This window comes from Magnolia sinica, chromosome 6 (genome assembly GCF_029962835.1).
Source record: "Magnolia sinica isolate HGM2019 chromosome 6, MsV1, whole genome shotgun sequence".
Taxonomy (NCBI): Eukaryota; Viridiplantae; Streptophyta; class Magnoliopsida; order Magnoliales; family Magnoliaceae; genus Magnolia; species Magnolia sinica.
The window spans coordinates 27,649,318-27,671,680 of NC_080578.1; positions in this window are offsets into that span (position 1 = coordinate 27,649,318).

Here is a 22,363-nt window from a genome sequence, read left to right on the forward strand (position 1 = left end):
TTTTGTAATACTGACGTCACGATCTGACGAGAAGAAATTTGAGATAAACCCGTCTTGCATCTGCTCCCATGTTCGTATTGATTCTGGTACTACATTAGAATACCACCGAAATGCTTTATCTGTTAAAGAAGAGTCGAGTAGTTGCAGGCGGTATTGCAAAATAGTAGAGAAGTTACCTATTGTTGTGATAAAGTGCATGAGATGTTCTTTTGGGGATCCATCTCCATTAAATTTTTAAAAGTCTGGATGCTTAAAGTTAGCTAGAAATGGCACGTCTTCCACTTCCCTTGGGTATGGTGTCCTATAACAGAATCTTCCAATATGTTCACGTTCTCTCTCGGTTCTGATGACCTCTGTAACCACCTGCCGAATTTCCTCTTGTGTTATTGCTCTCACCACCGGAGCGGATCCATGTGATCCTGCTCTTGGTCGTTGTGAGCCCTCGGCTTGCTGTTCATGGCCATTCATGGCAGCCATCATGGGAGGAGCCACAACTTGGGCCACATTGTGAGCAAGGGTAGCCAATGCTTCTCGTAGACTCTGGCATTCTTCCATTAGAGTCCTTTAAGCCTGTGACATCTCGGCCATATGCTCATCAACAGTCAGTATCGGACCTTGTTTGTTCCCGCCATGCATACTGCAACTTCTCTACTCCTTGACAAAGCTATTGTTGGGGTGGGATAAGAGTGCATTAGTGTGATAGGGCTTGATAAGAGAGGAGTCTCGCTGGGCTCTTTTATACTTTCGCATGATTCAATTGATTGTGACATGGCTTGCAGGGGCTTCATGTTCGAAGATGCGGAAACTGATGTATTTTCTATGGGTGACTTGCCCTTTTCCTTCCTCGTCCATCGGACATTTTCAGCGGGTAATTCTGGGAAGTCTTGCAAGGATGTCAGGGAACAAGGGGACTTTCTTGGATACAGTGTTGGTGAAGCAAGCACAGGGTTTCTTCTAGTCATGTTTCTTATCACTGGTCCTTTGATCTCTCGTGGTGGAGTTATTCTAGCAATCGCAGTAGATCGGGTTCTCGATCTTCGACAGGATACAACAATCCATTCGTTACTGTTTTCTTACGCCAACGGTGAAACGGTTATAACTCCAGCAGTGGCTTGGAGCTTATCATTTTTTGCTGATGTGGGTTGATTCTTTTGGCTCGAAAATTGATTGCCGACGTATTCCACCATAAATCCAGACGGTGTGAAGTCGAAAATCGTTTTATTTGTAACGGTTGCCATTGATTGTAGCTTGAACGTATGTGTCATATTGTAGTTTTGGACACAAAACAATATCAATTAGTGTTTAGATAAAGTAATACTTTATCTTAGAGATGAAGGGGTGGATGTTCCTGTTAAGAGTTGACATTTTGGCACTGATGTGACACCAAACAATGATGAAATTCTCTAAATAATTTCTAAGTTAATATCGAATAAGATGATAATGTTCCCTAGTGGAGTCGCCATTTTGTTTTGACAAGAAAAGAAAAGCATTTGATTTAGGGAAATTATCTTATTCAATAATAATAAAGAAATAATGAGAGAACAACCATCATAATATGTATAGTTATTGATTCTGAATTCATTTACATCCTCATACAATCTCTTGATTTTAAGATAAAGTATTTGCAACATCAAAATACAAGTTTCAAAATAAGTTCAAATATTGATTTCGACAACATCTCGAATCGTAATATGATCTCCTGGCTGAAGAAGTTGTTGTGCAGAAATGATATTTGTCTTGATCAATTTTATAGACTTGAAACATTTTAGTCCCTTGGCATGAATTTGATCCTCCCTCAATATCATCAAGAAAACAACAATTTTTGCATCGGGAACCTATTGTCCGCGCAATGGACTTGTTACATGGACAACAAGTGAACAACTCTTTCTCGTTGCGCGAGGCACACAACAGGTACTTTGAGTACCTGTATCTCCTTTGGAATCTTCTCTACTGCCCTCACACTTTCTGAATCGATGCAAATGAAGGGATTGGTGGGGTATATAGCCTCCCGCACATGTGAACCCTCTCATCCGCGCAATAAGCAACCTCAATCCATTATTGCGAGGACTCTCCCATTGCGCGCACATTTACATTACATGTCGTGCAATGAACTTTTCCAAACTTGTTGCGCACCGCGCAACAAACAACTATGAATCCTCAATTTTCTTCTTTTTCTAATTTTTATGATCCAACATAGGCCACATAACAATCATGGAAGCATGGGCTTGATCTTGATGGATGTGAGTGAAGGCCCACAACACATTAGACTGTTAAAAGGGGGTTGGTGGATCATGTTGATGTTGTGACCTACTTTTGTTTGTGCACATTGTAAATGTGCCAAGTGGTATATGATTAAAAGTCACAAAAGATATGGGCCCAAACCATGACATCAGGTCCAAGCTAGGATGTGGGGCCCAATAGATATTTGTATGCATGTTATGAGGTTTGATCATTCGTAGACACTCAAGTGAAATCCAATCCATTAAATAATTTGACCTGTGAATAGCATCATTATGGTAAAGGTCGTCATGCCAGAGGAATTATTACCTCAGGGCATAGGGGGAAGGTCATAAGTGTCTATACCGTAAAAAAAAAAAAAAAAGAAGACTCATATGGTAGAATCCTAACCATAGAATACGACCCTAATCGAAATGCATACATTTGTCTCATACATTATAAGGATGGTGAGAAGAGATATATTTTACACCCCAGAGGGGCAATAATTGGAGATACCATTGTTTCTAGACTCCAGTACAGAAGTTCATGTATCAATGGGAAATGCCTGACCCTTAAGTGCAATTTAAACCATTGATTTACGTAATTGGAAGTAACCAATTAGGTTTACAACAAAACCTAGAAATTGATCACTAATTCAAATGAAAGTAGATCGATTCTTTTCATTCCTGAAGAAGTGCATAGCTTACTCGGATCTTCACCCATAATGGTACGAAAGAATACTATCATTGGAGTAGATACACGAATTGTTTTAAATACAAGAAGCCGAGTAGGTGGATTGGTCCGAGTATTACTCTATCAACCCCCCCTTGCCTTTAGAGATATCTTCTAAATCATTTTTCAAATACAAAATTTCAGTATCATCCCACGAATTTGTTGTTGTGCAGAATGCCTTGATTATGCCAAATTTACTTTACAGAGAAGTTCAAGTTTGGTTCCACCGAAGCCATTTTTTGTTCCCCTGAAAATTGGAGAATTCTCAAGTTACTTGCTTTGATGTTTTGGTCCATTTTGGTTCGACCGAAAATCTATTTGGGTCAATTTGATCTGACCAAAGGTTATGTTTGGTCTAACTAAATCTATTATGCACAGTTGCACAAATAAGGATATTTAAGCCTAATTCAGGATTAGGGCTTTATAACCATTATGGACGTTTTTCTCTAAGGGTAAGGGTTTTTGAGGTGTGAGGGTTTCCAATATTTGTAAGGGCTTGAGAAGGGTTTCTGAAGGGTTATGCATCACAAAATGGGATCGGGTACATCTGTAATTGAAGAAAGTGAGTCTGTAAACTCTAAAGTTTTTATTATAGTGGATCTCTGTCGCTTTGTACTATGATTTTTTCCTATAATAGTTTTTCATGTAAAATATTGTTGTGTTCTGAGTGTGATTTCTTTTTGGATATTCTTCTTTATTATGATTGTTTTATCTTCGTTATATGTGCTTTCACAAAGCGTGCAGATTGACAATGGTGTTATATTTGAATTTTTAATACATAGGATTAATTTTGGGTTGTTGGGGGGTTTAAATCGTAACAAAGTGGTATTAGAGCATCAAGTTTAAGGATGCATGGGAATTCATTGAAGTTGTTAAGATCAAAATTCGATATCCAAAAATTCGATGAGAAGAACAGTTTTAGTTTGTAATTGTAGAAGGTCAAGGACATTCTAGTGTCACAAGGTTGAGCAAGGCGTTGTTGGAGAATAAACCGGAGAAGATGTTGGATGATGATTGGAGCAATCTTGAGGCGAAGGTTATGAGCACCATCCATTTATATTCGGCAGATAATGCCATGTACAATGTCCTATATGAGGAATCTCCCCAGGTGATATGAAGGAAACTAGAAGACCTATACATGTCAAAGTCCCCAATGAATAAGTTACATGGGACATAAGTTTGGAAATTTGTACAAGTTAGATGGGAGTGTATTTATGGGTGAGGTCGCTGCCACCTCACATGCAGAATCCAACACAGATGATAGTAATTTATGGCATATGCGGCTAGGGCATATGAGCAAGAGGGGCATGATAGAACTCTATAAATGAAAAACCGTTGAAGGGAATTAAGGCGTGGAAGGTAGATTTTTATGAGTGTTGCATTTATGGAAAGTAATGCAAGGTAAGGTTTAAGACTGCTACACACACTAGTAGCGTGGTGCTCGATTATATTCATTCTGATATTTGGAGGCCGGTGACAGTACCATCTAAGGGAGGGGCACAACACTTCATGACCTTCATAGGTGATTACTCGAGGAAGGTTTGAGTCTATTTTTTGAAACACAAGTCTGAGATGTTCTCTAGGTTCAAGCAATAGAAGGCAAAGGTAGAGAAGCAAACTATGAGACCAATTAAGTGTCTCGAGTCAGATAACAATATAAAGTACAGAGAGGCAAGATCTATGAAATTCTGTAAGGAACAAGGCATTTCTCAACTCCTCCACCCTACAATAAAATGGGGTATGAAAGAGGATGAATATAACTCTATTGGAGAGGGTGAAAAGTATGCAGTTGCATGTGTGACTACCTAAAAGTTTTTGACAGTTGCATGTAGGGCTGCCTAAAAGTTTTTGGGTATAAATTGTGAACATGGCATATCATATAGTAAATCAATCACCATTTATAGTGTTGAACTCCAAGGTTACAGAGGAAGTATAGACATGCAAAGATGTTGATTACTCAGGATTGAGGATCTTCGGGTATTGAGCATACATTCATGTGCAAAGTGGACAAAGGTTGAAGTTGGATCCAAAGTCCAAGAAGTGCATCTTTATGGGGTATAAGAGTTGGTGGAACTTCCTAAATGTCAAGGGCTATAGAGTTTAAATGGGTCTATATGATGATGGGTTATAAGCTTTGGAATGTTGACTCTTAGAAAGTGGTCATTAATAGAGATGTTATATTTGATGATGCATCAATGTTACACTGTAAGGAAGTCAAAAAAACATAGTGAGACCGAGAAATTGTCGGTGTAGGTGAAGCTAGTTGAGCTAATTACTAAAGGTGATATTCAATAGGTGCAAGCAACTAAGCAAAATAATCATCAAGATACCGGGGAAAGTATATCTAGGAACATGGAGAAAATAACAATTAGAGCCCTGATTCAGTATGGGTTCAAGGACATTGTCTCTTTTACGCTGTTCACAAGGAGTGAAGATCCGTCCACTTTTCAAGAGGCAGAATCTAGAAAGGAATGTGACAAGTAGATGTCGGCTATGACGGAAGAGATGAAATCTCTAATAAAAAATTAGACATGAGACTTGGTGCAACTTCTTAAAGTTCAAAGGGATATAGAGTGTAAATGGGTCTATAGGAAGAAGAAAGTATTAACTAAGAAAGATGGTGAAAAGTACAATGCACTAGTCGTAACAAAGGGGGTCTCATAGAAGGAAGGAGTATATTACAATAAAGTTTTCTCTTTGGTCGTGAAACATACCTTAATTAGGGTGCTACTGGCAATAGTAGTGGAATCCAATCTAAAATTAGAGTAGCTCGATGCAAAGACGATATTCCTTTATAGGAACTTGGAAGAAGTGATCTACATGAGGTAGCCTGAAGGATTCAAAGAGCTTGGTAAGGAAGGCCATGTGTGTAGACTGAAGAAGTCATTATATAGATTGAAGCAATCTCTGAGGTAGTGGTACAAGCGGTTCGATTCCTACATGGTGGAGATTGGATATAATATTGATAAGTACAATTGTTGCGTTTACTATAAAGTACTTGAGGACGGGTCCTACATTATATTTATTCTTTTTGTAGATGATATGTCGATTTCTATGAAGAATAAGAAGGTGATACTCTTGTTTAAGTCTCTTTTAAGCAAGAAGTTTGACATAAAGGATTTGGGCACTACGAAGAAGATCTTAGGCATGGAGATAAACTGAGCTAGAGAGTTTGGGAAGCTGTAGCTTTCTCAGAAGGATTATGTATAAAAGGTACTAGGAAGGTTCCATATTGAAGGTGCTAAGTCAGTTAGCACACCTTCAATAGGCCACTTTAAGTTATTTGCCATGTTGTGTTTAAGCATAAAAGAGGATATTTCAGAAATGTCACGAGCGCAGTGGGAATTCTCATGTATATAGTAGTTTGCACGAGGTTGGATATCTCATAGTCAGTCAGTGTGGTTAGCAAGTATATGACGAATCTAGGGAAAGAGCATTGAATGTTGTTAAGTAAATTCTCAGGTATCTCAGGAGAACAGTCAATACTAGAATCATGTTTGGGGGACATAGAGCTTCATGTTGAGTTGTACTCTATGTGGATTCGGATTATGCAGGTGATCTGGACAATAGGAGGTCCACTACAGAATATATTTTCACATTAACATACAGACTGGTATGTTGGAGATATATGCTACAATCTTTGATAACATTGTCTACAACCGAGGCAGAATACATGACTACGACGGATGCGCCAAAGGAGGCGTTGTGGTTCAAATGTCTAATAGGAGAACTAGGGTTGAAGTAAGAGGTGATTCAGTTGCACTAAGATAATCAGAGTGATATTCATTTGGCGATGAATCAAGTGTATCATCCATGAACCAAGCACATCGAAGTGAGGTTCCATAAGATATGTAAGCTTATTACTTCAAGAGAGATTCTGTTACAGAAGATTCATGCGAATGAGAATGCCACAGAAATATTGACAAAGCTGGTGACCACAGAGAAGTTGAAGCACTACTTGGGCTTTATCAATCTCACTAGCCATTGATGAAATTTAATACCCTTGCACATGGATGCAGATGGAGCTGTGTTCCAGGTGGAGAATGAAGGAAGCGGCCTACGCTCAAGGTGGAGGTTGCACGAGAGGTCTTCAAGGTGACTTGACAGAATGCAAGTCAAGGTAGAGATTGTTGTACATAAGGCTTTGATTATATCAAATTTGCTGCATAGAAAAGTTCATGTTTGGTTCCACCCAAGCTATTTTTGGTTTGACTGAAAACAAGAAAATTCTTAGGTTACCTGCTATTATGTTTTGGTCGATTCGGTCCAACCGAAGGTTATGTTCAATCCAACTAGATATGTTACGTAGAGTTGTACAAATCGGGATATTTAAGCCTAATATGGGATTAAGGCTTTGTAACTAGTACGAACGTTTTTATTTACGGACAAGGGTTTGCAAGGTGAGAGGGTTTTCAATGTTTATAAGGGCTTGTGAAGAGTTTTTCGAAGGGTTGCACATCGCAAAGGGGGATTGGGTACATCTGTAATTAAATAAGGTGAGTCTGTAAACTAAGGTGTTGATTATAGTGGATTTTTATCTCTGTGTCATTGTTTTTTTCCCATAAAGGTTTTCCACATAAAAAAATCATAGTATTGTGTGTGATTACTTTATTAGTTATTTTGTTTTATTGTGATTATTCTATCTTCGTTATACGTGCTTATGCAAAGCACACAAAATGACGCTGGTGTTAAATTCGAATTTCTAATACCTAGGATTAATATGAGTTTATTGGAAGGTCTGAATCCCAACATTAATGAATTATGTAGGGTGTGTTTGTGTAAAATAACAAAAAGTGGGCCAATCTTCAAAACTTTTCATCATAAATATCAAATAATCATATAAATAGGAGAGAGATCCAGAAAATGCTGGGTCGTTCATATGCTTAGCTAGTCAAGCATGAGCTCATTTATAGATCTTTGGGGGCTTCGATTACCGTGGAACAGAAACTCTATAAATAAAGCCTGAGGGTTGGTACTTGATAATTGTAATTTCATGCATATATGGTTATAATTATCTACGTTCCTGTGTGCCCATAATGTAGCACCGGGCGATTGTGTACAAATGCGTGGCTGAGTCGAGGGCCCATCTCAACAGCATTTTTTTAATGAAAATATGTGTGGACCGTGTGCTGATGATTGTACCAATGGGGCCAATCACAAGTGCATGTTCAGCCCATTGCCACGAGTTTCACTTAAGCATACTTGTTTATGGAATATGCTAGCATTATCCTAACCACATATCATGAAGTTTTCTGCTATCTAACGTTTTACGTACATGGAACTAAACATGCTTTGAATTATTTAATTCTCTGTTTTCACAAAGAAAGACACCAACCAGATTGTGCGCATGAGAATTTTGGGCCTCCATCCTAGTATTTGGGTCCATTTATGGACTTGATTTTTGGACAAATGTTGCAATTGATCAAAGCTTTATAATATTAGGACTGAATTTTGGACCAGATTGGAGCCCGAATTTACTTCATCAATTCAAGATTGATTTTGTCAATTCTTATGTAATCTAGAGATTGGGCCCACAATTAAATGCACTCAGAATTCATTGCTTTTTAAAATTGGCAAAATAAGATTAAATTGGCCCATGTAATTAACTGCTTCTGCTCATCATCGACTGTCCAATTTTCGGACATGTATAGTTTGGGTCATGAAGATTATGAATCAGCTCATCATATCAGGTCTAGCATGCATATTCCAACTCTATGTGATCTTATGAACGGGTTGTATGGCAAATAAAACAACACGGTGGGCCCTAGGATTTTTGGGCTCATGCCCTGAAGTGAGATGGAAAAATGGATGGATGACGTGAATAAAACACATACATCATGGTGTTCCCCACATAATTTGGGCCACATAGTGCCACAGGGATATCACCATGGTGGGTGCTGCAGGCAATCTGCTTCCATCATTTGTTAATCCAATTCCAGAGGAAAGGAAGAGCTGATTTTTGGACTAACATAGTACACGAGAATTCGCTGGTTCAAAAGGTCTTGTCTAGGAGCCTGGATTTGGATCCCTATGGATTCAAAAATCCCCCTGGATTTGAAATCCTTCTATTGTGTTTGGCACTCTAGATTCAGAATTCTTGTAATCCAAGAGTAATTATGCATAATATATTTACAGGAGTTTGAATTTAATTATTAAATCAACCTTAATATCTCTAATTAGTGCATGTATGTAATGTTTGACACAATGGTTGTAATAAGCTCGTTGAAATATATACTTTACCCCAAAATGATAAAATTCAAATGAGCCACTAGTACAAGATCACATCCGAGTGACTAACCAATGATTTTTAACCATTGATTTACATCGACAATATTTGGATGGCACAGATCATCATATTAAAGTAATTATAGCGATGCAATTAATAATTTGATTGTTGCGGGATATCATCAGTGGGCCATGTGTCCAATATATTAATAGTCTAGTGACACACATGTTACACATGCAACTCTTGTAAGGATTTTAGATGTAATCCAAACATACCAGGAATTTGAAATTCTCTCGAACACCCTCAAATCCATGGTGCCAAACCACCCCTAAAGACTGTCCAGTGACCATTTGGGACAGACATGGACCATAGAAATATGACAAAAATTTTATATCCAACATGCATTTGTGGCCCACACAATTACTAGGGCCAGATTCTGTACTACGACATTCAAGGTTTGCTCACTTGATGAACGGTTCGGACCCCTCCTGGCTTGTGTTGGCAAAAAAAAAAAAAAAAAACACAGAAAAATATCGTTGTTTACTTTTTATTTTTTAAAAAAATCCTTAGCAACCACTAAAAATTCAATAGGATATGCGCAGTGTCCTTCAGCCTTGATTGGGACAAGTGGGGGAGGTGGGTCGGGCATGTATCTAGACCGTCCAAATCAGACGGGCTCCAACAGTGATAGACCATGATCCGAAAATCTTGTCCATCCATCCAATATGGGATCGGTTCATTAAAGAAGCCCTAGCCCATGGTGGGACCCTTCATATCAACAATCATCATGACCATGACGCAGGCCCACTTGCCTAAAGCTAAGGATGGAGGAAAGTGCAAATCCTCAGCTCGAGAATCTTACTGCCGAGAAATGAAAGAAAAACGAAAGTGTGGAAGACAACTAAAGTAGTCCTTTTTTGGTTTTTCCTGATTCGAATATTTGCCTATGTGGCCAAGGACATGCGGTGTCACCATCCACTGAAAATCAAATGTTGAGATGGTCCATCTATTTGCAACATCAATATTCTCGTTACAGCTATAAATAAGCTATTATCCCATGTAACAGAAATTTCTCTCTAAAATGAATTGTGAGAGAGAATGAATGTACTAATAGAAATGTTATACAACCATATGTAGGATATCAACTCCATCTAAAAGGGTCACTGTTACATAGTTACAAAATTCAGAATTTATCTTCTTGAATTATCCTTTGGGATCATTATGCTTATTGAATGATGTTCTCTATCCCTCCACATAACACTTGAATGTGAACCATAGATTTTTTTTACTTTTTTATTTTATTTTTTATTTTTTACAGCAGCAGATAAGTAGCTTATTTGAGATAAGTTTGGTTTATGATTAATTATAAGTAACTTTTTTACTTAAAGTTACTTAATCACTTCAACTTAATAAGTAAAAATCAAGTTAAGTTACTAGAGGCATAAGTAGCTTACTGTAACTTACGTTCCAAACTCCCCCTTAGAGAAATTGACGGTAATTATCCATTTGGTATACATTTTTACGGTGGTTGGGGCAGCGTAGAGTACATGACATATCTATTCTAGTCATCGTGCTACTCAGCATGTCGCTGTAGTGGTCGACAACATGTGATGGATCTTGAGTCACGGCAGAGGCAAAATAAACTCTTATTTTAGAAGTGTAGAAGATAAAACTAATTATAAATTTCAAGTGCCCTAAAAGTAATTTTAAAAAGTCCAAATCATGATCCTAGGTTTAATGTATATCTTATTATGCTATTGGTGGTGATTTATTAAATAGTTAAAATGGGGAAAAAACGGTCCTATTCAACAAGCAGGTGTCTATGAATCAAAGGTTAAGCTTGTTCAACCTATATTATTTTGAGATTTTAGCATAGTGATAAGATAATAGGTTCTGCAATTTATTCCGTTTAACTTGAGTTAATGCATACAGCATATTGTGGGGAAAATCGAATTGGTCCCTCATATAGGAAGAACTACCATCAAACTACAAGAGATGTACCTTCAAGCTGGGGTACTAACAAGCTAACAAAAAAAAAAAAGTTGGGGTAACCAAAAGTCTAGGTAGAAGGGCCATCAATGGGTCACTGAGCCAAGCTATTAGAACATGAGGTTCAAAGACATGACAAGCAGTTACTCTGATGCGGAGACGAGCCCCCCTAAAGTTGAGTTATCCGAGGACCGAGCTCGATTGGGAGATGATTTGTCTCACCTGAAATGTCTGCAACACAGGTAAGAGGCCCATAAGGGGAGAAGCTTGAGCCACCCACGAGGGAAGGAGCTCGAGCCTCGAGTTTCCTAGCACCCCGAGTTGACCAGGCCGACCACCACTAGGGCAGTACAAGTAACCTAGAGGGGATTATGCCCCAAACCTAAAACAAGAAGGCCTGACCAAATCTCGTCCGAAGATTACACCAACTGAGGCGGGGTCGGCAACATCTTCGAATGTAATTTCCCATTAGAACGAGGACTCTCTAGCATATCCCATTAATATATAATGGTTTTAGAACCACTAGAGGATCCTATATATACAATTACCCTAAACGAGGGAGGTAAGTCCAAAAAAAAAAAAACTCTAATCTTTAACCTTTAATCAGAATCTACTAGCCTAACTTAGGCATCAGAGGATCCACAACCGTTGTTAGCTCTCACCGTTGTCTACATCTCCCCTGTCCTTTGTAGGTCCATTGTTGGGCGTACTTCCACATTTATTGTATTTGTTGACCAAAATTCGGCAACAACAGATTGACGCATTTGTGAGAACAACGACTGAGCTGTGTTCTCACCATTTTCAGCTTAGACCATTCTCTAATCTTCCCCCCGATGGCGAAAAGGAAAAGGATGGCTCCGACCATAGCCAAATCCGCCACCGGCTCTCTTTGGCGAAGATTAGGCCTTACAATCAATGCCCCAGTCCCAACCACCCTCATAAGTGATGGTTTAGAAATTCCAAAATTGGGGAAGTTGACTCGTCTCCCTCAAAAACCAGGCGTCCCTAGCCAACCAGTGCGAAGAAGTGGAGGCAGCAACTGAGCAGTCCCACCTAGTGCAATCATGCCCTGAGCCACATTAGGGCAAGCTCGAGCTAAGGGAAGCCTCATTGCCCCAGTGCAGACCCCAACAACTACCAAGCTTATCGAATCAGACTTGCATACCCTAGACCAAATGTAGTAGGCTCGGGGAAGGCCCCGGAAGTGACAATGGAAAATGAAGTCCCTCGAAGGTGGAAATTAGTGAGATTCGGGACCAGCTCGGTAACATCCAACATGCTTAATTACCAAGTAAAGGCCCCAGTATCTGTGGATGACCTCCTTGAGTAGACTGTCACCCAGGTTTCGGATGTCCCAAATACAACCCTAGTTGGGTTTAAGTGACCAAGCCAAAAACTTGGAGTCATTTAGAGAATGGATGAAACTTCATGAAGCTTCTAGACCTGGATATGTAGGGCATTCTCCCTGATACTCACTTGGCAGTTTGTAACTGGTATAGAAACCTGAAGTTGAAGTCCATTGGCTCTTTTACCTTGATCAGCAGGGCCTTTACCATACAGTTCATTAGAAGTGTTGATACTCAAATATGATATATTTAACCCTTCAATTACATTAGTTATTATGACATTTAAGTGTCAATTTGATTTAATTATTTTTTTTATGCGAGGTGATTCGAAAGCCTATGATGAATATGCACTTAAAATGATAGATTTAAAGCTCAAAAGAAGATAATGAATAATTGGATCTATGGATGATAATATTGAAGAATTCAAGTACCAAAGATCTAAGGAAACCAATTGAGTAATGAATGGAATCAAACATTTGAAGTGAATAAATGAAGAAAAATGAATCCTAAAAATTAAGGGCCAAAAAAATTATATTTTAAAATTATAGGGACAAAAAAACAGTCCTGAAAAATTACAGAAACAGACTTCGATGTCATCGATGAGTGTTTTAATGCCATTGAAGATAACTTCGATCCCATCACAAAAATCAAGGAAATTTGGTTTTCTTACTGGACATATCCCTTCGATGTCATCTAAGGATTATTCGATGACATCGAAGTCGCAATAACTATGTAAATTCAAAGTTGGTTTACAAACTTTTCTGAGGCAGTGCGAAAGATTGAGTTTCAAAACTATTTAAAGGACTCCCTAGGCCATTCCAAATCATCTTCTAGGATTTGAAAATGGAGAGAAGGCCTAGGTGGAGTGCCAACAATGTTCTTCCACTTCGATTTCTTCATTGGTTCTAATATATCTTTTAGTTTTTCTTTTGTTTTTGAGTTAGATATTACTAGCTAATCTCTTAGCTAAGGCTAAGGGATGAAGCTTATAGTTCTTCTTACTATTTAGTTTACTTTGATTCAAGTTATTTAGTTTATATGTTGAACAATTCATTGAGATTTGGTTTCAATGAAGAAGTATTTCTAGTTTACTTTGATCCATTATCGACTCCGAGCACATTGGATGCTTAGGAAAACTAAGAATAATTTGTTATCTATTTTGCAAGGGATTGATCTGTAAAATCCATTGATCTATCGTAGACTCCGGGAACGATAGATGTTTTAAATTCCCTACGATCAATACTTTGGTGCATGATGTAGGAACCAATTCAATTGAAGTTTAAATCTATTTTGATACATGAATGATAATTTAATTGAATTATCTTCCAATTGGTTAGGATAGGACTTTGATTCTAATTGAGATACATATTTGAATCAATAAATGGAATATTATAATTGTTATAAGTGGATTCTTAGATCCGTAGTCTTTATTTATTTTCTTTACTCTTAACTAGTCGCTAGATTGAAAACCCAAACAAATAATTAAACTTAGATTAGTTTTAGACTATGTTCCTCATTCCCTGTGGATTCGATCTCCATCTCACCGAGTTATTACTACTTCGCAACCTCGCACTTAGGGTTCGTGAACAATAAGCAAAGATGTACGGAAGCCAGTGACTCACCTCCTTACAGTAACTCAGAAAGACGACAAACGACTAAAAGGCTACATCATTTGGTTCAACGCCGAAGTCATCCAAGTTGACAGTTATTCCGACCCGATATCTCTTGTTATCCCTTTTTTTTGTTTCAATTTTGGTCATGTGTTTTGTGCGGGCATGATAGAATTGAATGTGTGGCTCAATTCAAATCGAATAACTACGACCCCAAACACTAAGATAGGCAGATACGTTAGAAATCAACTGTATGTGACTAAGATCGAATGATATCGATCGCCTATTCAGCCACTTGCACAATGTTTATTTGAGATGATCAGGCGGTTATCAAATGGTGGGGTTCATCCTTTGAAAATGGGTTACACATTTGCCTTTTATATGAAAAGACTTTTTTAATACAGATCAAACAAAAAGAAAATTCTTACAGTTGATCGTAGAAACAACTATAGAGTGCCTTTCTAGATGGAGAATTTTCTTGATATTTGAACTGAATCTAGCATATGAGTGTAGACTCAAATTATAACTTAAGTTAACAGCTACTTGATTGTTGCTACGATTACACTAAGGAGTCATTTAGCACCATGGATTTAGGGGGATTTCAAATCCCCTGGTTGTTTGGCACCATAAAGTGTGAGGCCTGTATCCTACACCGTACCATTCTGTATGCTTCCGCAGTCCTCCCGGTTGAATTTCGGCGACCCATGATCTGTTATCGGCGTTTGCACGTGATCCTAAGTCGTGTCCTGTATATTAGAGTTGGCTCGAACCGATACTTGTACTAGTGCGACCACGCTGTCACTGTGGTTCCGATGCCACATGTCGCACGTCGAGGCGATACCCAGGCCAGGAGATGTGGGCCGATGTTCAGTTCAAGAAAAAACGCTGCGCGTTACAATCCTAAGAGAATGTCCTATCAATCACATCAAATGTCAAGTACTCCATCCCATCATGTCAAGTACAACACCCCATCCCCAAGCAATCCCAAATTCAAAGCAACCCATCCCTTACATGTCAAAGTACACATCACCCCTCACTCCATCACCCATCCCTCTCACTCCTTACAACCTCTCTCTTTCATTTCTCTCTCATTCGTCCCAAGCAACCGTCCATGGCTTCCAAGGAGAGAGAGAAAGTTAGGTGTGGCCCACCTCCCTACCACCCAATCCCACCATCCAAAGATCATCTCCACCATTGAAATGTATCCCCCAGAGCTCTAGGATGCGTTGATGGAAGAAGAAGTCCAAGAAGATCAGAGGTGGGTGATTTTATTTTGTGATTTTGTGATTTAAGGGCCTACTTATGGTGGGACCCATCTTGATGTATGCATTGTATAGGGAGGGTCCATAGTGGCGGGGTCCCTCCCCATCTCACATCTCTCTCTCTCTCTCTCTCTCTCTCTCTCTCTCTCTCCCTCCCTCCCTTCCTTGCTTTCTTTTTACTGTTTGATGGCCCACCTGATGCATGCATCCATGCCATCCATCACGGTGGAGCCCACTTTGGTGTATGAAAGAAATCCACACCGTCCAACAATTTTGTGGGTCCCATCCTGTGATATGGGTTATACCCACACCGTACATCTAATGGTGGAAGCCCACCATATTGTATATGCTTCAGATCCACACCATCCATCACCTGGACGGTGGGTCTAATCATGGGGTGTGTGTAATATCTGGACCGTCCATCTGATGGATGGTCAGCAGCTTGGCTGCTGTTTTGGCATTGTAAGTTCCGTGGGCCCTCTCATGATGTATCTATGGTATACACACCATCCAATCATTGGACGTGGTTGTGGACCCCACCATGATGTATGAATTCATTTAGGCCATCCCAGGCCTGGACACTACTACAAAAAATATATATATATATATAAAATACAATATATATATACATACATACATATATATATATATATATACATATATATATATTTATATTTATGTTTTATACATATTTGGTGGCCCCACGTGGAAACCCACCTACTGTGTGGCTAACCGTAATGTATTTGTTTCATCTACACCATCCAGATAGTGTCGGATGGTGCTGGACGTGTTCGGATGTTGTTATGAGCCTACCGTGATGTACTTGTTCTATCCACATTGTCCATCCACAGCTGCAGCTGCTGTGCAGCGTCAACAACTTCTATGGGGACCCTCATGGTCTATATGTTTTATCCTTGTCGTCCAGATGGACTAGACGGTGGGACCCGCTAGAATGTACCTGTGGCACCCACACGTGGGGCCAGTGATGATCTAGATCGTCCATTCATGTGGGGCCTGTTGTGATGCATGTGTGGCATTCACCTGCCATGTGTGTGGACCCCACCTTAATGTATGTCCTAGATCCTCTCCATCCGTCCGGATTGGGAAAGCCCTGGACGTTGGACGTTTTCAAAAGATATATATATATATATATATATATATATATGCACGTGAGTGGTGGGCCCCATGCGGGACCCACCTAGATGTATTTGTTATGTCCAAACCACCTGTCTGTTTGGAGTCGGCGGGGCCTGCTGTTATTTGACGTCAGCACGTTATGTGGCCCCACCACTATGTATGTGATGTATCAAAACCATCCGTCCATTTTGGGTCCACCTTATATGTGTTTTACCCAAGCCGTCCACCTGTTTTGCCAGCGTGGACACCACCATGATGTATTTATTTCATCCACACCGTCCAGATTGTGCTAGACAGTGTTGGACAATCTTTGGATGGCACTGATTTACATAGAGAATGTTTGGATGGTGCTGATGTACCTAGACAATGTTTGGATAGTGTTGATCATCATTAATGGGCCATGTACCCATGGAATGATACTACACAGTGATACACATATTACATTCGCAACTATTGAAATGATTTTTGGTGTGGTCCAAGCCATTTGAGGCCCATGGTTGGCCCATCAATGAGGCCCATCATGATATATTTTTGGCCCATGTGTGGGGCCCACCTATTTTGTATTTAAAGCCCATACGATGAGGCCCGACTTAATGTACATGAGGCCCATTATGATTTGTATTAGGCCCTTATCGTGCGGCCCATTGTGATGTGTATTAGGCCCATGACGCAAAGCCTATTTGATGTATTTGAGACCCAAATACGTGGCCCATTTGATGCATATGAGACCCATGTGTAGGGCCCACATGTTATGTATTTGAGGCCCATGAATAGGGCCCACCTGTTGTGTATATGAGGTCCATTGAAGCGGCCCACTTGTCATATTTGAGGCCCATGAGTTGCGGCCCATCATGATGCGTATTAGGCCCATATGATGTGGCCCACCGTGATGTGTATTAGGACCATGTGATGCGGCCCATAGTGATGTGTATATAGCCCTTGTATGAGGCCCATTACGATGTATATTAGTTCTTTTTGTGAGGCCGTAGGCCCACTTTATGTTTAGCTCTATGTGGGCTACTGCTTGGGAGCAATGTTGGTTGAATGTCCACATTAATTGGCAATGATGGTTAAATGTCCATATTGTGACCTTCCCTTAGGCCCTTTATTAGGCCAATTTTAATTATCGAGGCCGATTCTGATTATCGAGGCTGATTCCAATAGTCAAGGCTGATTCCGATTGTTGAGGTCGATTCCGATTGTTGAGGCCGATTGTCGAGGCTAATTTCAATTATTGTGGCTGATTTTGATTATCGAGGCCGATTCCGATTGTCGAAGCCGATTCTGATTGTTGAGGCCTATTGTTAAGGTTGATTCCGATTGTTAAGGTAATTTTGATTGTTGAGGCCGATTGTCAAGGCTGATTCTGATTATTAAGTTCAATTATCGAGGCTGATTCCGATTGTCGAGGCCGATTTTGATTATAGAGGCCGATTGTCGAGGTCAATTCCGATTGTTGTGGCCGATTCCAATTATCGAGGCTGATTCTGATTGTTGAGGCCAATTCCGATTGTCGAGGCTGATTTTGATTATCGAGGCTGATTGTCGAGGCCAATTCTGATTGTTGTGGCTGATTCCGATTATCCAGGCCGATTCTGATTGTTGAGGTCGATTCCGATTGTCGAGGCCGATTTCGATTGTTGTGGCAATTCTGATTATCGAGGCCAATTCCGATTATTGAGTCCAATTCTGATTGTTGTGACCGATTCCGATTGTTGAGACCGATTGTCGAGGATAATTCCGATTGTTGTGGCCGAGGCCGATTGTCGAGGCGGATTGTTGAGGCCCATGTGATACGGCCCACTTGATGTCTATAAGGCCCATGTGATGTGGCCCACTGTGACCATGTGAGGCCCATTGTGATTACCTGAGGCCCATTGTAACCATGTGGGGCCCATTGTGATTCTACGAAGCCCATCGTGACCATGTAAGGCCCATTGTGATGGTATGAGACCTATTGTGTATGTATGAGGCCCATTATGATGTGTGAGGACCATTGTATTATGATGATATGAGGCCTATTATGAATCTATGGGGTCCATTGTGATGAGAGAGGCCCATTATGATTGTATGAGACCTGTCGTGACAAGACGAGGCCATTACGATGTGAGAGGCCCATGGCGATTGTGTGAGATCAATCATAATATGTTCGATAATCATGCATAACATCATATTACATGTCCATACGCATCATCTGCATGTTCGATATGAGATGTGGTTGACCATTGCATATGCCATTGGGCAAGTTGTTTATAGAACTCCCTGATAGGCAGAGTTGTCCCACATGAGCGCACGTTACCCGTATGTTTGATGTATGACTGGATGTATGGCTTATACGTCTAGCATTTTATGGCATGATCATTTGGCACCCTAGTGACATCAGGGCTGCGGCCTCCACATGCATATCGTGGGTGGCCAGATGGGACACCAAAAATGTTTGGTTCGAGCATCTGGGCACTTTGAAAGTCCGTGGGTGAAAGTCCCTAAACCTCCGTGGCCAGGATAGACCCCAACATCGAGACCGAGTGGATACATGAGTGCCCGAGTGCCGAATACCAGTAGGCTGTGTCTCCCACTGTGTCATGGTCGGTTGGGAGAGGGTGTGGCCTTACCCGCCTAAGGGTAGTGATCATAGCTAGGCTGAGTTTGACCAGCTCGTGAATGGGTCCACATTCGATGTGTCGGGTAGATATTGGCTGACTACTGGCCAGGCGGATAGTGAGGTCTCTCCACTTGGATGGTTGTGCGTCTAGGGGGCGGTGATTGCATGTAGAGTGTACTAGACCCTGGTGATGATCCCAGAGATATACAGTACTGATATGTGGACTTATTGAGCAAGAGTTGCATATTCGTTCATTTATTCACTATCCCTCGGGCTGGTGGTGCACAATTACTTGTTCAGTATACCTTCACAATGGCCAGGATTTTGGTTGGGGCGTGTAACTAACCTGAGATCAGGGGTTTACCACATTAAGTTGGACTATCCAAATTTAGGTATGGGACTAATTTGGATAGAAGTCCCTTGTGGTGGACCCCGTAGCCTGCGATACTACGTACTATCATCCCAACTTCACTCCAGTTTGGTCATTTCATTCGCACCGCATACTGCATTGCATTCATGTTGAGGGTTAAATATTGCATATTAGATCCCAGTTATTACCTGATTTTACGAACTTGATACCGTTTGATGCCCTACTTTAATCGTGTTTGTGTTGCAAGGTAAATTTAGGAGCTTGGATTGAAAACGAGTGCTAAATGCATAGATTTAACACTCTGAAGACACCAAGGCAAGGGACGGACTCTAGGGGACCAAGATCGAAGGATTTACATGCCAGAGATCCGAGAAAATCGAGAAACTGAAGCTCAAGTGGCCCGAAATTGGTCTAGAATGTAAGATCATAGGGTTTCCACCATCTTTTTGGTTTGAAACTTCATATATGGCCTGATGACTATAAATGAACTGTACATGTCAAATTTTAGCCCTTGGATCCCTGTGAAAGTGGCCCAACGGTCAGATCAGCCTATGAATTATCACTTTGGGGCCCACCTAATCTTTGGATATGCTTCAACTTTGGTATCAACCCCTTAAATTAGATGATACAACATATGGATGGTGTAGATTTCTCATACACATCATTGTGGGCCTTATAGCATGTCATGTGCACCACACTTATCCGTGCACTCGTTGTGCACCGTGAGTCCAAAGACGGCCAACACGTTTTGACCGCAAATCCCAACCAGATTTAAACTCCTCTGCGTGCTGCGAAACGCTCGAACAGAGCACTATGCATGATCTCTGTGGGCTACCATATGGACCCACCAGCTCAATCCAAGCCATCCATTCGATGCATATGATGGTCCTAACCAAGATCTTGTGGTTCTTGGTCTAAAATATGCCAGACAGAGATTGCAAATGCACTGAACGGCAGAGTCTTTGCCGAAAAATCAATCAGGTGGGCTGCGCCAATGAAAATTTAAACCGTCCATATCCAAACAATTTTTTTTAAAGAGAACGCAATGGACGGAGCGGATTTACTAAAAAAATTTGATCGTGGGCCCACCAACTATCGCAGACTTGCGGTTCCGCAGCGGGTGCGATCCGGAAGAAGCCGACAATACCGCAGGCCGTTCGGTGATCAAGATCTGAATCATGGACATGATCCAGACCGTTCAAAGCCATCCCAGGGGACCACCATTCAAGCTCAAGGAGTCTGAATGGCTCGGACCCAGCCTATGAGACAGCCATGGACCGACAATGCTGGAAAAACGTGAGTCGGTTTCCAAGTTCTGTGTAAACAGAGTCGCGCACATTGCTGCGTAAAGTGAGTCGGTTCTCCGACTCCAGCAAGATCTCCAGCCTACCAACTTCCCTACATATAAAAGAAAGAAAATAGAGAGAGAGGGGGGGGATCAGAAGTGGGGACGTGAAGCACAAGAGAGAGATTAGAGTTTGTTTTTAGTTTTTTTTTCTGTCTTTTCTTTTAAGAGGTTGTTAATCATGCCTGTGGTGAGCTAACCTCTTAGCTAGGGCTAAGAGGTGAAGCTTGTGGCGTGATGGGTAGTATTCTACTGCTTGATTTATGTTATATGAATTGATTTTGAGTATAGTTTGATTATAAGGAATGCTTTCAGTTTTTAATGATTTGTTGTGACTTAAATTACAATGGATCTGCGATAGCTTGAGCATGTTCTAAGCATTATAGGGTTTGTGAATTTGGGAACCCTGTTGTTCACCATTGTCTCCTGGGCATGGTTGGATGACGGAATCCTTCCTAACATTCACACATCCCTTAGATTGGATGTGGATTGGTTTAATTCTGTTGTTTGCTTTGTCTCATGGGCATGGTTTGGTGATGGAATCCATTCTAATTCATATACCTTTCATCTCTTGAAAACTATATCAAAGGAAGTTCAGCTTGATGGTTACACCCTTCAACTGGATGAAGATGGGACTTTAAATCCAATTGAATTCTTGAAACAGGCATAGGATCTCCCTGATCTCTACAAGTGGATCCTCTGAATCCCTAGTTTCCTTTCCCTAAATTCTTTAAGTTTTAGATAATTATTTCATCATTATTCCTCAACTTACACTCGATTTAGATTTCATCTCATTCTAGTTCTAGTTCTATTTAATTTCAGATAACGTACAAGTATCATTCCCTTGGGATTCGACCTCGGTCTTACCGAGTTTATTACTACATCACAACCCTATACTTGGGGAGTGAACAATCCACGACATTTAGCATTTTAAGTTGCCATGTTTCTACAGTGATATGGTCGTTAGTATTCATGCCTTGCATCGCATAGCCTTGGTACGGCTGATGGCACTTATGGACTTACCACACTACTAAAAAATTGAGCAAAGGGCATGGACTTTAAAAGCTTTTGGCAACGGATTAAATTCGTAGCAATTATGCTACGGATTAAATCCATAGCTAAAACCCAATTGATCTGTAGCTAAAGCCTACCCCTCACCATAATTTTATTAGATATTGATGGTGCTTAAGAGGATCCATGGGCCCTATTGGAATATATGTGTTTGATCTAAGCCTCCCATCAATTCTGATATATAATTTTAGTGGATGAGCTGAAAAATTATGTAGATTAAAGGTCTAAGTGGACCACACCATAAGAAGTAATAAAAATAAAAATTTTATTGTTAATATGTTGTATCGTCTTCTTACAGCTTCGATCTGACACATTTTTTGCATCAACACTTAAAATGATACTTTAAAATTAATGGATAGAGTGGATAAATAAAATACATCACGGTGGGCCCCACGGTCCTAAAACCCAAAGTCTAAATGGCTCGTCCGTCACACGCCCCTCCCAAAATGAAAGGCG